We start from the raw sequence: 12,668 nt of genomic DNA, 5'->3' as shown, positions 1-12,668 counted from the left end.
ACCCTGACGCCTAATGTATATTTGGAGTTTGCGTCTCCCTAATCATCATCACGGTGGCTCGGAGATGCTAACTACCTCGCCTGGTATGCAGGTCGTGGGTTCGAAACCGACCCTGACGCCTAATGTATATTTGGAGTTTGCGTCTCTCTAATAATCATAACGGTGGCTAGGAGATGCTAACTACCTCGCCTGGTGTGCCGGAGGTCGTGGGTTCGATCCCGACCCTGACGCCTGATGTATATTTGGAGTTTGCGTGTCTGTCTCCCCGTATAGTCGCGTGGACTTTTCTCCGGGTCCTCCGGTTTTCCCTCCACATTTAGAATCAACATCACGCGTTTAGAGCATTTGGCTGCTATAAATGTCCACATGATGATAAGCCACTTTGTTGAGGTCGCTTCTAAAAAAGAGCTACATAGCTGATTGGCACTTACCTCGTAAAATAAAAAAATAATGTTTAGTGTAATAACGTAATTATTCGTTTCATATATATTTCATTTAGATTTCTTTTCTTCAGTTGCATTCGTGAAGGGTGTTGTTTAGGGTTGGGTTACTTTGTGCAAAAGAGCTTTTGGGTTACTTTGTGCAAAAGAGCTTTTGTGAGGCCTCGCGCTCGCGGATCGCGCCGTGTGGATTCTGTGTGTGCATTCAGCACTGGGGAGACAAAGCTGGTCCAGCGTTCTGTTGCTCCCCTTTGTACCCCGTGGCGACCTTCGGAGGTGCCCGCGAACAGCACTCGCCCCAGCAAGCCCATTGGGCAATCCTCGGTGTTTGTGCGTGTGTCCTTGTAAGGGCGTGCGTTCGTTGCGCTGGGTGTGTGTGCATTCCAGTCATGTAGCACACGACAACGTTCATGGGTAGTATGTCCCGTGAACCACATCGTTGAAGTCTTTCTCGCTTCACACGCCCTCAAGTGCATTTACAGCCGGAGCGCCACCAACACAAACCACCACAAACCACCACCGGTCCAATGTCTGCTGTTGTGAATGTCTGGGTGTCAACATTTATTTTGGAGCGGCAGTGAAACGGATCGCCGCGCTACGCTGCGAACCCGGCAACCCGAGTTCGATTCCCGCTCACGGCCATCAACACCGGTCCTGGGCCTCCCCTAGGTCGACTCATCCTCAAATGAGTACCTGGTATATTATGTGAGCAACAGTTCGCAGAGCAAAGACGGAAATACTATCGGCTCCAGTAGAGGAGGACCCTTTGAGGTAGGGAACATACTAGCTGCTTCAAAAATATGTTAACACTTTGGAGAATTTGCAACAGTACCACGAGAAACGTAGCTCTGAGCTCTGAAGACTACCTGGTGAAGATTCCAGACACGTGTTGACAATGATGGCGAACAAGTGCAGAGTTTTTGAAGCTAATAACATCACATTTGTTATCATGTTACAGTGTAGTATTATCCGTTCTTTTTCCATTAAAAACGATAGCCCCACGTAAGTGTTAAAAACAAATGTTTGAAGCAAGCACCCTGTACATGAGGAGGCGAATGATCTGTCTTGTTTGGCACGCGGCACGCTCACCTGGCACAGGTAGGGCCGACATAGATACACATGGCAACTACACCCCCCCCCCCCCCCCCGCATGTCGCGTCTCTGGTAACTTACCACCCCATTGGCTACCTGACAACAACTTTGGGCAGGTGAAAACACACACACCTGTGTTCTGGAGGACACACCTCGATGTGAGCGCATCTGAGAAATAATGCAACGATCCCATATCTGTCAGTCCGCGTAAAAATAGACATTAACGTGTATTTGTATATTTACTTTACACATTCCATCAGCCACACGACCTTCGAGGAAGAGCAAACATGTCAGCAGGGAGCCAAACTCTGGACGCGTATCCACATTCCGTGTCTCAGGAGCACGAGTCAAGCTTGCGTGAACACATGTAAAAAGACAACAATCCCCCGTATAGCCTTAACAGACTGTTGGGGCAAGTGCTGTTAGCGAGCACCTATGAAGGCCGGAACGGTACACGAAGGGGTGGGTGGCCAGCACCACGCCCGACCGCCTTTGTCACCCTAGTAGCGATGTTTACACATCGCACCAGGTACTCATTTGAATATTCTTAAGTTTTTTCGGTAAAGTCACGTAGATAAAAAATTAAAATAAAAAAAGTAAAATAAAAAAATCACGACGTTTCGGAGGCAACACAAGCTTCCGTCTTCAGGTGGAACCGTCACAGCACAATAGCTGTATCAAGTGAGAGAAATTCCAAGAACACAGTATTTGTATATATACTGGTTGAGGGTGGGAGGAGCCAAGGTAGGCCCTGAATATTATTTTTGTGAGGTTCGGTGTGGCTGAAACACTCATTTGAAGTTGAGTTGACCTAGGGGAGGCCCAGGTCCGGTTCAAATAATCGTCACTGGTGTTGGCCGTGAGCGGGAATCAAACTCGGGTCGCACGAAACGGCGACCACGGGCACTCGGCAGAAAAAGTATCTCGACTCTCGGACTGTAACGGTACATTGGCACTCATGCGAGCGGTGTTAAAATTACGTCTCATATTCTCGATTTCATTTATTCATGTCCTCTAAACATCGCCGTTCCGGTGGCTTTGTCTCGCCTTGTTTTGTCACGCGGTTGCTGTGTACACACCGGTATTTTTTTTCACGATCATGTGTTTTTTGTTGTTATTGTTGTTTCCCTATAGCGACGTCAAGCACGCAAAGTGCAGATGAAAATACCGCGACGCTGTGCCCCACCTCCAGTCATTTTTTTTACCCACGCATGAGAAGGGGGGAAACCACAGACGATAGGCGAGAGGCCAAGGCACCTGCGCTACCAACAATTGTCCAAGCTCCTGTGATCCTACATTGGGATGTATGGTGCAATTCCCCTAGTGTGAACGGAGTTTTTTCATTTTTTCTACTTTTCATTTTTTTCCCACGGAGGAGAAGGAGGAAACCACAGAAGATAGGCGAGAGGCCAAGGCACTTGCGCTACCAACAATTGCCCAAGCTCCTGTGATCCTACATTGGGATGCATGGTGCAATTCCCCTAGTGTGGAGTTGTTTTTTTCCATGGTAATGATAAGGGAGCAATGGACGTAGTCCAAAAGGGGAAGGGAATGATGGGGAGAAAAAGTGGTAAGCAGGGAGGAAAAATATCTGAATCGGTTGCCGGAGACTAAGGGAGGTCAAATAGTTGTGGAGGTATCCCTTTTGCCTTGGGCTCTGGCCAGAGGTCGCAACCGGGTACCCAATACCCGTACCCTACCCGATACCCGGCTACGGGTACACCGTTTGCGACCCTGGTGCGGCCGGGTATGGGTACGGGTAAGCCGTGAGTCACTGGTGAGTAACCGTTCGTCACTCATTTCGGGTAGGGTATGGGTACGGGTAGGGAACGGGTAGGGAACGGGTACCCGTACCCGGCCGTACCCGTACCCGGCCGGGTACGGGTACGGGTACCCATTTGCGACCCTGGTGCGGCCGGGAACGGGTAAGGAATCAAAACCCGTTTGCGACCTCTGGCTCTGGCCCAGAACGTGGCCGTCACTCCCTGGCTGTCCAACTTACCAAACCAAGGGGACAGGCAAAAGGGAATTCAAAAGGGGAGGGGCGCAAGGAGAGGAAGCCCAGAAGAGGGAAGCGCCTGGGAAGAGCGAAGCGCAACATCGGAGGAAGGCGAAAGGGGAGGGGAAGGGAGTTTTAGTTTTAAATACACGTGGGGAGGAAAAACGATGGGTCGCACTCATTCCACGGAGAGATGGAAATCAACCCGCTTCATACCCTGGCATGTCTTGATGCACTCCCATCATACACCCTGGCAAGTGTGGATGGAAATGGCGACCTCGACGCCCTGTATGTACAGCATGCTGAACTTCTTTCGCACCGTACGTAGCCAACCGTGCTAATCGGAGGTGCAGGGAAAGGACAGAAGAGCTGAGTGGGAGTAAAAAAAAAAAGGGGAAACCTGGGTTTTTGTTGTCGTCGCGAATGAGTAAGGGGGCTCCAATGTGCATTTTGTCCCGGGCCTCCAGGAATCCAGCAACTTATATGTCTTTTATATTTTGAGCGGGTATATACTTAACTGAAATAGCCCGAGGTCGGACATCTATCATTGCTTTACATTTTGTTTAGAGATGCGTGTGTGTGTGTTTGTCCGTGTGTGTCTAGGTACTCTTGGACAGCGGCGGTAACTGCAGCTACGAACCCGGCGAGCCGAGTTCGATTCTCGCCCAATGCTAATATCGGTGACGAACATCTGAACCGGTCCTGGGCCTCCCTCCACAAGCACCCCTCCCCCAACTCCCTTAGGTCAACTCAGCCTTTTAGTACCCGGTAAATATCAGCTTTGAAGCGACACGCTCCGAGCGTGGTGCTAGCCACCCACACGCCACGTCGTGCACTTTCATTAATAGCCCTTGTGGATTATACGAGGCGCGAGAGAAGTCTTTATTATCAACTCGACTTTTGCCCGTCCAAGGACGGATGTATTGCAGTAAATCTCGAAACTTGCGAGCGAAAAGCAGACCTCGATGTGATATATTCATTGCATCCATTCGTGTGCAATTTGTAAGGGCGCGTTGACACAGACTTATTTCATTTTAAGGTTATAATCCCTTGTTCATCAAGACGTCCTTTTTACTTTGATGTCTCAACAGCGTTGCGGAGATCACGTGATGACGTGAGGGTTCTGCCTTTGTCGTGAAGGTTGTCAGTTGACGCCGAGGAGGGGGGAGGAGGCGCCTCGCCCCCCCCCCATGTGGAGTGACGTCAGCCGCTAATTATTATGAATGGAGGGAGTGTCAATTTGGAGGACGTCACCATATAATGATTATTAATGAGGGGGGCTTACATTTCGATTTAAAGCTTTCGTGACTGCAAGGATTCATCTTCTTGGTTCTTTCGGTAAAGTCACGTAGAAAGGAAATAATACAATAATAAAAATAAAACATAATAAAATACAATTCTCACGACGTTTCGGCCACAACGCAAGCAGCCGTCCTCAGGTGAAGAACAGGTCTGTCGGAAAGACAGCGTCTGAATGTGCTAATGAGGGGGGCTGTTCGATGAGGAGTGACGTCACGAGCGTTAAGGACATTCCTGGGTGATTATTATGTAATCTAATATGTTCGCGCCTCTACGTGTTACAGCTTTAACATTGAGGCCACTTTGGACACGCGTGTTCACTTCGCTTATTGGACTCCTTTACGACCCGAACATCACGCGGTTGTGTTCTCGTGTTTGCTCGAGTTGCCACAATAAACTTGTAATCTTTAAAAATTTACGATTCTTTCAAAGAATAATTAGAAGGTTGTTTAGGTTTTTTATTGACGGACTGTACGTTACGCTGGGATGTCTCGGATATTTTTTTTTAACTCGCGCGATGATCTCAACAAGTTTGAAAGGGCACCCCCAGTGGCAGTTGTCCCTGTGCTGCAACAACATCAGCTCGGCAACTGGCCTGCAAGACCGGGCATTGATCGGCCAGCGGGTCGCGATGTTTGCTGCTGCTGCTGCGTGACAATTGAATACATTGCGGGGCAGTTTTCGAATTTGGCAAATTTGGACCGTGACGCGGGCGACACGAAATGCCCCATCTCCACTCTTGCGCTTGACGCCCGGAGATGGTCATGGTCAAACTTATAACGCGGACACTCAACTGACCGCCACTTACACGCGTGGCCTAAATTTGTATAAATTAGAATTTCGGCGGCCTACGGAATTGTAGCTCCTGCAGAGGGCTTTTCGGCGCCTCACCCGTCGCCCCCACTGATGTCCTCCCCTCTAATGTATGCAGATACTACTATTGTAGTAGGGTGTGCAGGTATATATGCCTACAAAATAAATACAAACATTTGGGGGGGTTAATTTTTTGGGGAGGAGTCGACAGTTTTTGGAAACCTGTTGGATCAATGTTTTACCCCCACACCTGGGGTGGGGGGGGGGTGTCCACTTTCTCTAACTTTTTGTTTCAGGCCTTCTGAAAGGCTCTCATCATTTGCTTTTATGAGTCGGCATTCACACTCGCATCCAGAACCGGCCCTAGACCTTTGGGGGCCCTAAGCAAAATGTGGTTGGAGGCCCCTTTGATGTATGATTTTTTTCACCCACTAGCTAGCAGTGACTCTAGGGAGCCCTCTGCTGGCCACGGGGCCCTTTGCAATTGCAAGGGTCGCTTAGTGGCTGGGCCGGCTCTGCTCGCATCAATGTGTTCTTCTACTTGGCCTTGCCTTATCACATTCGCCCACAAGGCAAAGGTGTTAGTTGAGTTGGGTAAATAATTTACCTTTATTGCCAGCTGCAAACAATCGCCTACCCTTCCCCACTCCTACACTCATCTACTGCTGTTCGGAGGCCCTCCCCTTTGCCATATCCTTGATGGGGGGGGGGGGGGTGACCATATTTCACCACGCTGGGCAATGCGGGTTGGCGTGTTGGTGGTGGTTCATATAAACACTCACCACTGATGTTAGCCATGGCCCAGAATCTAACTCAGGTTTCATACTCTTGGTTCTTTCGGTAAAGTCGTGACTTTACCGAAAGAACTAAGAGTATGAATCCTTGCAGTCACTAAAGCTTCAAATCTAGAACTAACTCAGGTTGTTGTTGTTGGTGGTGGTGGTGTTTACATCGAACAGCACATAAAACAAAATGAAGAGACGTGAGCTTCTGATGAATCTCCTTCCCACTCGAGACCCCGTCTTGGGGAGGGTATTTTTGTGCCTTCTCATCCACAATGTCCAGATGTCTTGGGAGATGTGAGAGTACCCACACGTAACCCACCACACGCAACCTGCCAATCGATTAATTAAACCTGCCCCGTTGTTTCAGGCAGATGGGATCGTACGGACGCCCTTTGGATTGTCCAACGCACTGCTAATCATTACCCCACCGTAGCAGCCTCGGTAGAAGAAGTTTACTTAAGTGATATTGCACCTGTTCTAAGCGTGTGTAGCTGAACCCCTCACAGACGACGGAGTCACACGGGATTTCAGAGTTCACCAGCATTGGTTAAAGTAAGCCTGACTTCTTCTTGGTTCTTTCGGTAAAGTCACGTAGAAGGGAAATAATAAAATAATAAAACAGACCTGTTCTTCACCTGAGGACGGCTGCTTGCGTTGTGGCCGAAACGTCGTGAGAATTATTTTATTATGTTTTATTTTTATTATTTTATTATTTCCCTTTTACGTGACTTTACCGAAAGAACCAAGAAGATGAATCCCTGCAGTCACGAAAGCTTTAAATCGAAATTTAAGCCTGACTTTTGCCAATGAGACAAACGCACGCCGGAAACCGGTCCAGAGTTTGCTTGGCTGCTGAAATGATGCACTCAGTCCCAGAAAGCCGTACGGCTGATCAGCTGATGGGTTGTGTAATAAATATACCGATATTTAGTTTTACGGGAAGAGATGCATGCGCGGAGGCGAATTGCCTGCGTACAAATTCTACGAAGCAGATTCACATCTATATCGACAGTCAGGCTTGCTTCAACCAGTTTACATTCAAGGGCCCTGTCTATTATCAATGCGGGTCCCAGATTTCGTTACACTAAGCCTTTATTTAAATGGAAGGCATTTTTTTAAAGAGTATCTTGGGATATTTTGAGCTTGTTGTTTCCACTCGTCAGCCTCGCAGTGAGCATTGTGCAATATGCATCGTACACAAGGTATGTGGTTTGTGCAGTGTATATTTAGATATTATGTTTTTTTGCTGATGGCCACTGATGCAAGATCCATGCATGTGGATGACATCACTGTCAGCTGAGAGGCTCTTAGACTTCCCTTCACCTATACAATAGCCTTTAAATAGACACGCAAGACAACCCTCCATCAGCCACACGGGCTTCTGTCCACGTCGACGACACCCACGAGCACCTCGTGCCCTCTTTTAGCCCCGCCCCCCCTCCCGATACGCTCCATTCATTGGCTACCACATTCTGATAAGCTCCTCCCCCCCTCTCCTCCCCCTTAACTTGTATTTAAGAGCTTGCATCTTGAATCCCTGCCTCACTTGATGCAGCAAATCTGGCTGTGACGGTCCCACCTGATGACGGAGACTTGTGTTGCCTCCGAAACATCGTGATCTTATTATTTTATTTTTATTAATTTTAATTTAGTTTTTTACCTACATGACTTTACCGAAAGAACTACGAGTATGAATCCTTGCAGTCACGAAAGCTTCAAATCTAGAATTATGTGAGTCGATGGTTTCAGCAGCTTTGGTTCAACGCAAGCAAACTCTGGACTGGCTTTGACACTCGATGTACCATCAACCGTGAAAGCGGATTCATTTTAAATGTAATATCACCTCCACTCAAGGGGGTATCAATACATTGTAGACTAAAACAAAATTCAAAGGCAATAAAGTAATGTTTAAGTAAAAGCCTTGAGATAATAGTGGGTCGTCAACCAGAGTCAGCCCTCTGCATCACAAATTATCTGTTGCGTTTTTGCGCATGTGTTTAGTGAGCCAAGACGAAACAACGTTGATGAACGTTGTTTAGGCCATGTTGGTGAACACGCGTGACTGGATTTAAAAAACGATGCGGTCCGTCTATGTCGGGTCAGTGAATTGGCCATAGCACAATGTTCTGCCCCACGGCAGATATGGGGGTGTGCTTACACAAGAACTTCCTGATATGATGGTGTTGAGTTTGGTCACGTGACCAGGAAGTTACGAGTTAAGGGTCTCGAAGCCACGAGGCAAGGCGGGGGTGTCAGCCATTACACAGAGTACAAAATGGAGGCACAATTAGCGTTTCAGTGAAGACGGGTGCATCTGTTCATTGCGAGACTTTAAGAAGCATTGTCTGTAAGTTCGTTTATGTTCTTATAATACTGGGAATGCTGTTATAATTTTGGGATTGCCGTTATAATGCTGTAAATGCCTTTATAATGCTGTTAAATTGTTAAGATGAATATGGGGCCTAGTTAACAACGAATCCTGCCACTAGCATTATTGTGAAAGTTATTTGTAGTTGGATAAGTCGAGCCAGACTTGTGCCAAGGTAACTTTACTGCGATCTTGAGAGCAAGGATGAAGAAGTTTCTCATCCACAGTTCAGTGTTATATGCAGCACTGTTCATTTAGGCTGCAGTATGGTGATTACACAAAGTGACCTTATTTAACACAATAACTTATTCTCTTGTATAGCTATTCAGTGCTAATGTAGGTGCCTGGTCCATCTAGGACCTATTGTTGAGATTCATGTTATCTAAGACAATGTTGTGATGCTGAAGTGTTCATTAATTGTATTGATATTGCAAGTATTAAAAGATGCTGTATTTTGTGCTGTTTTTCCATCGGTTTTACCTCGTTTAATTAATTAAATACGTTGGAATCGGATGTTCACCCTGGCTCTGAAGGTTTATTGAATGCGAGGTTTTACTACTCGGATAGTGCTGCAACGCAGTGCACATCGAGGCCGAGACACACAATGATCCCTCGGTAGCCACTGGCAACCCAGCCTAGCCGCCCAGTTGAGACAAGATCGGACACATTCCAGGTGATTTTGTCATAGGCCCAGTATCGCATACGAAAGTAAACCTACGCATATCCGCTGTACTTTTAGTGTAGTGAAAATAAGTGGATGAAAGCGGCAGAAAACATTCCTGTTCTTCTGATAAGTATCCATTTCATTATATTTTTAGACGGCTAAAATATATGGTAGGCACAGGGGTTACACACCAATGTACATGCTACCACCAACACCACCTGTAGATTAACCTCAATAACTGATAATGACAGTCGTAAATAATGTTTGCTGCATTCATAGGACATTGCTTAAATTCCCCATCTCAACCATTCGCAGGAGGAGACCCCCCCAGTGACAGCTGTCTCTATGCAGCAAATGGTTACTCGGGCCTGCCAGTGACAGTCATGATAACGATGGGGGACTGTCGCTGGTTTTGCCAACACTTTAGGGTGCGGACTTTACATATTCTGATAATTGTTTTTTTACCCTTTTATCTGGCAACAAAACTGACACCTTTTTTTACAAGGAGTCATGTTTGCATAGACCACAATACCTGCAGTCATAATGCAAACAAAAAACATAACTCTGATAATGTATGCACTGTCCTTGAAGTTCATTGGTCCACACCCGAGACAGCTTTCCTTAGAGCCTAGTCTCACATGGTGTTGGGCCAGATGACGCCAAAAGGTGCACAACTCAAAGACAATGCACCATCAGAGTATGAGAACTCGGGGTAAGCATTTACACCATTGGAACCTCAGTTTTGTTGCCAGATAAAAGGGTAAAAAACAATTATCATATTTTTTACTGGCAAATGAGGTTCCAATGGTTTACATATTCTTTGAACTAATATTAATCCGTCACAAAGCTGTAAATAATAATTTGCAGTTCGTTGTCAGTCACCAATCATCCGCTGGAGGAAGGCCTCTCCAAGGCACCTGCCGGTCAATGCGGTTATTCGATGACACTTCAATAATGTGGCGCCTGCAGTTGCCCAATATCAAGGGGGGTCTTTGTTTGAACGTATTTATCACCCATGGTCATTCATTTCCCTGGGCTTTCCGTTTGCTTCAGCTTCACTCGCGTCATTGCTCGACTTTATTTGTTTTGCTGTTTGGCATTTCGGAGTGACCAAGGGTCCCTCTTGCAAAAGGGACTCTCCAGGTGTCTTTGCGTTCTCAACTGCGTTAACACGATGAACTTGAACACTCATTTTGTTTACGCTCACTTACCCAAAACACCTCACTCTGAAATTTCGATTTAAAGCTTTCGTGACTGCAGGGATTCATCTTCTTGGTTCTTTCGGTAAAGTCACGTAGAAGGGAAATAATAAAATAATAAAAATAAAACATAATCAAATCAAATAATTCTCACGACGTTTCGGCCACAACGCAAGCAGCCGTCCTCAGGTGAAGAACAGGCCTGTCGGAAAGAACAAGTCTGTCGGAAAGACAGACCTGTTCTTCACATAACTCTGATAATGTGCACATTGCACATTATCAGAGTTATGTTCTTTTGTTTGTATTATGACTGCAGGTATTGCGGTCTATGCAAACATGACTCCTTGCAAAAAGGTGTCAGTTTTGTTGCCAGATAGAAGGGTAATGAACCAATTATCATATTTTTACTGGCAAATGAGGTCCCCATAGTGAAGACAGAGTCTGTCTGTCTTCTCGACAGACCTGTTCTCCACCTGAGGACGGCTGCTTGCGTTGTGGCCGAAACGTCGTGAGATTTATTGTATTATGCTGTATTCTTATTTTTTATTATTTTATTATTTCCATTCTACGTGACTTTACCGAAAGAACCAAGAAGATGAATCCCTGCAGTCACGAAAGCTTTAAATCGTACTTTAAATGCTTTCAGCCCGGCGATTGTCTCGTAGTCCAGCACTGATTCTCACAGCTTGCGTTTCATCACCACCGCCACCCCCCAACTGAGCGAGATGAACTGAATGACCCCTTATCGGTATAGTCAACTCACTGATATTCTAATGGGGTGGCTAAGCACGTGACATCATCTAATCCAGCAATCACCCATTTAGCTCTTTTCTAATTACATCACAAACTACATCAGAATTGAATTTCGATTTAAAGCTTTCGTGACTGCAGGGATTCATCTTCTTGGTTCTTTCGGTAAAGTCACGTAGAAATAAAATAATAAAATAAAACATAATAAAATAATTCTCACGACGTTTCGGCCACAACGCAAGCAGCCGTCTTTAGGTGGAGAACAGGTCTGTCAAAAAGACAGAGTCTGAATGGCCATTCAGACTCTGGTCTGTCTTAAATGGCCATTCAGACCCTGGTCTGTCAAGGAGACAGAGTCTGAATGGCCATTCAGACTCTGTCTCCTTGACAGACCTGTTCTTCACCTGAAGACGGCTGCTTGCGTTGTAGCCGAAACGTCGTGAGAATTATTTTATTATGTTTTATTTTTATTATTTTATTTCTACGTGACTTTACCGAAAGAACCAAGAAGATACATCAGAATTGGTTTCCTATCTGGAACTGATCACAATTCTTAAAGGTAGAAGAGATATATTCCAGCAGAGGATTCTCGAACCGTGGCCCATAAGAAACACCACTGGGCAATGATTTTCTCCAAGTATCTGGGTAGGGAATGGCGGGCAAAACATATCTTGTAATTATTGAAAAAGTTAAACACTAGATTAGGAATGACTATACATCCAGCCTGATTAAACCCAGGATGATGGATCGTAGGCAGCCCAGCCTAAAAGTTCCAAGACAGTTGCAGCTGTTCCACATGTGAACACATAGGCACACCAATGTTTGAGAAGCTAATTTGAAGAAGTAGTATAAGATGAAGCTACAGACTCGTACACTAATATCAATATTTACCGATAATCTGCTTTAACAGTATTTTTACCGATAATCTACTTTAACAGTAGCTTGCTACTCTGTTCCATGTTAAAATTCTATCCCCTTTAATCAGAATCAAATATTTAAACTGGAGGAATACGATGAGCTAAAAAAGCTCTGTTTCAAGGATGTGCAGTATTATACACATCACTGTAAAACAATTGAAATGCACTATACACGACATAGCATCAATGCATAACATTAAAAAAATGCACCATACACAACATCAGGGGTTTAAAAACGTTCCCAAATCAGGACCTACCTGAGCAGCTTACGACCGTGCAAATCTTTCGGTCGTTTTTTAACCCACTTCCCGTGATCCAATCGAGCTGACATTTTGCACACAG

General features: G+C 45.9%; 1 protein-coding gene across 3 annotated transcripts in view; it reads right to left on the bottom strand.

Annotated features, from left to right (window-relative positions):
• The window catches only part of MGAT3 (beta-1,4-mannosyl-glycoprotein 4-beta-N-acetylglucosaminyltransferase), a 34,792-nt gene that overhangs the window by 20,227 nt on the left and 1,897 nt on the right, over positions 1–12,668 (bottom strand). The gene's annotated exons all lie outside the window — the stretch shown is intronic.

Source organism: Lethenteron reissneri, chromosome 3 (genome assembly GCF_015708825.2).
Source record: "Lethenteron reissneri isolate LAM-NWPU_2019-01 chromosome 3, ASM1570882v1, whole genome shotgun sequence".
In the NCBI taxonomy this organism is placed as follows: Eukaryota; Metazoa; Chordata; class Hyperoartia; order Petromyzontiformes; family Petromyzontidae; genus Lethenteron; species Lethenteron reissneri.
The sequence above is the reverse complement of the archived record's forward strand: the minus strand, read 5'-3'. Positions and strand labels throughout refer to the sequence as shown.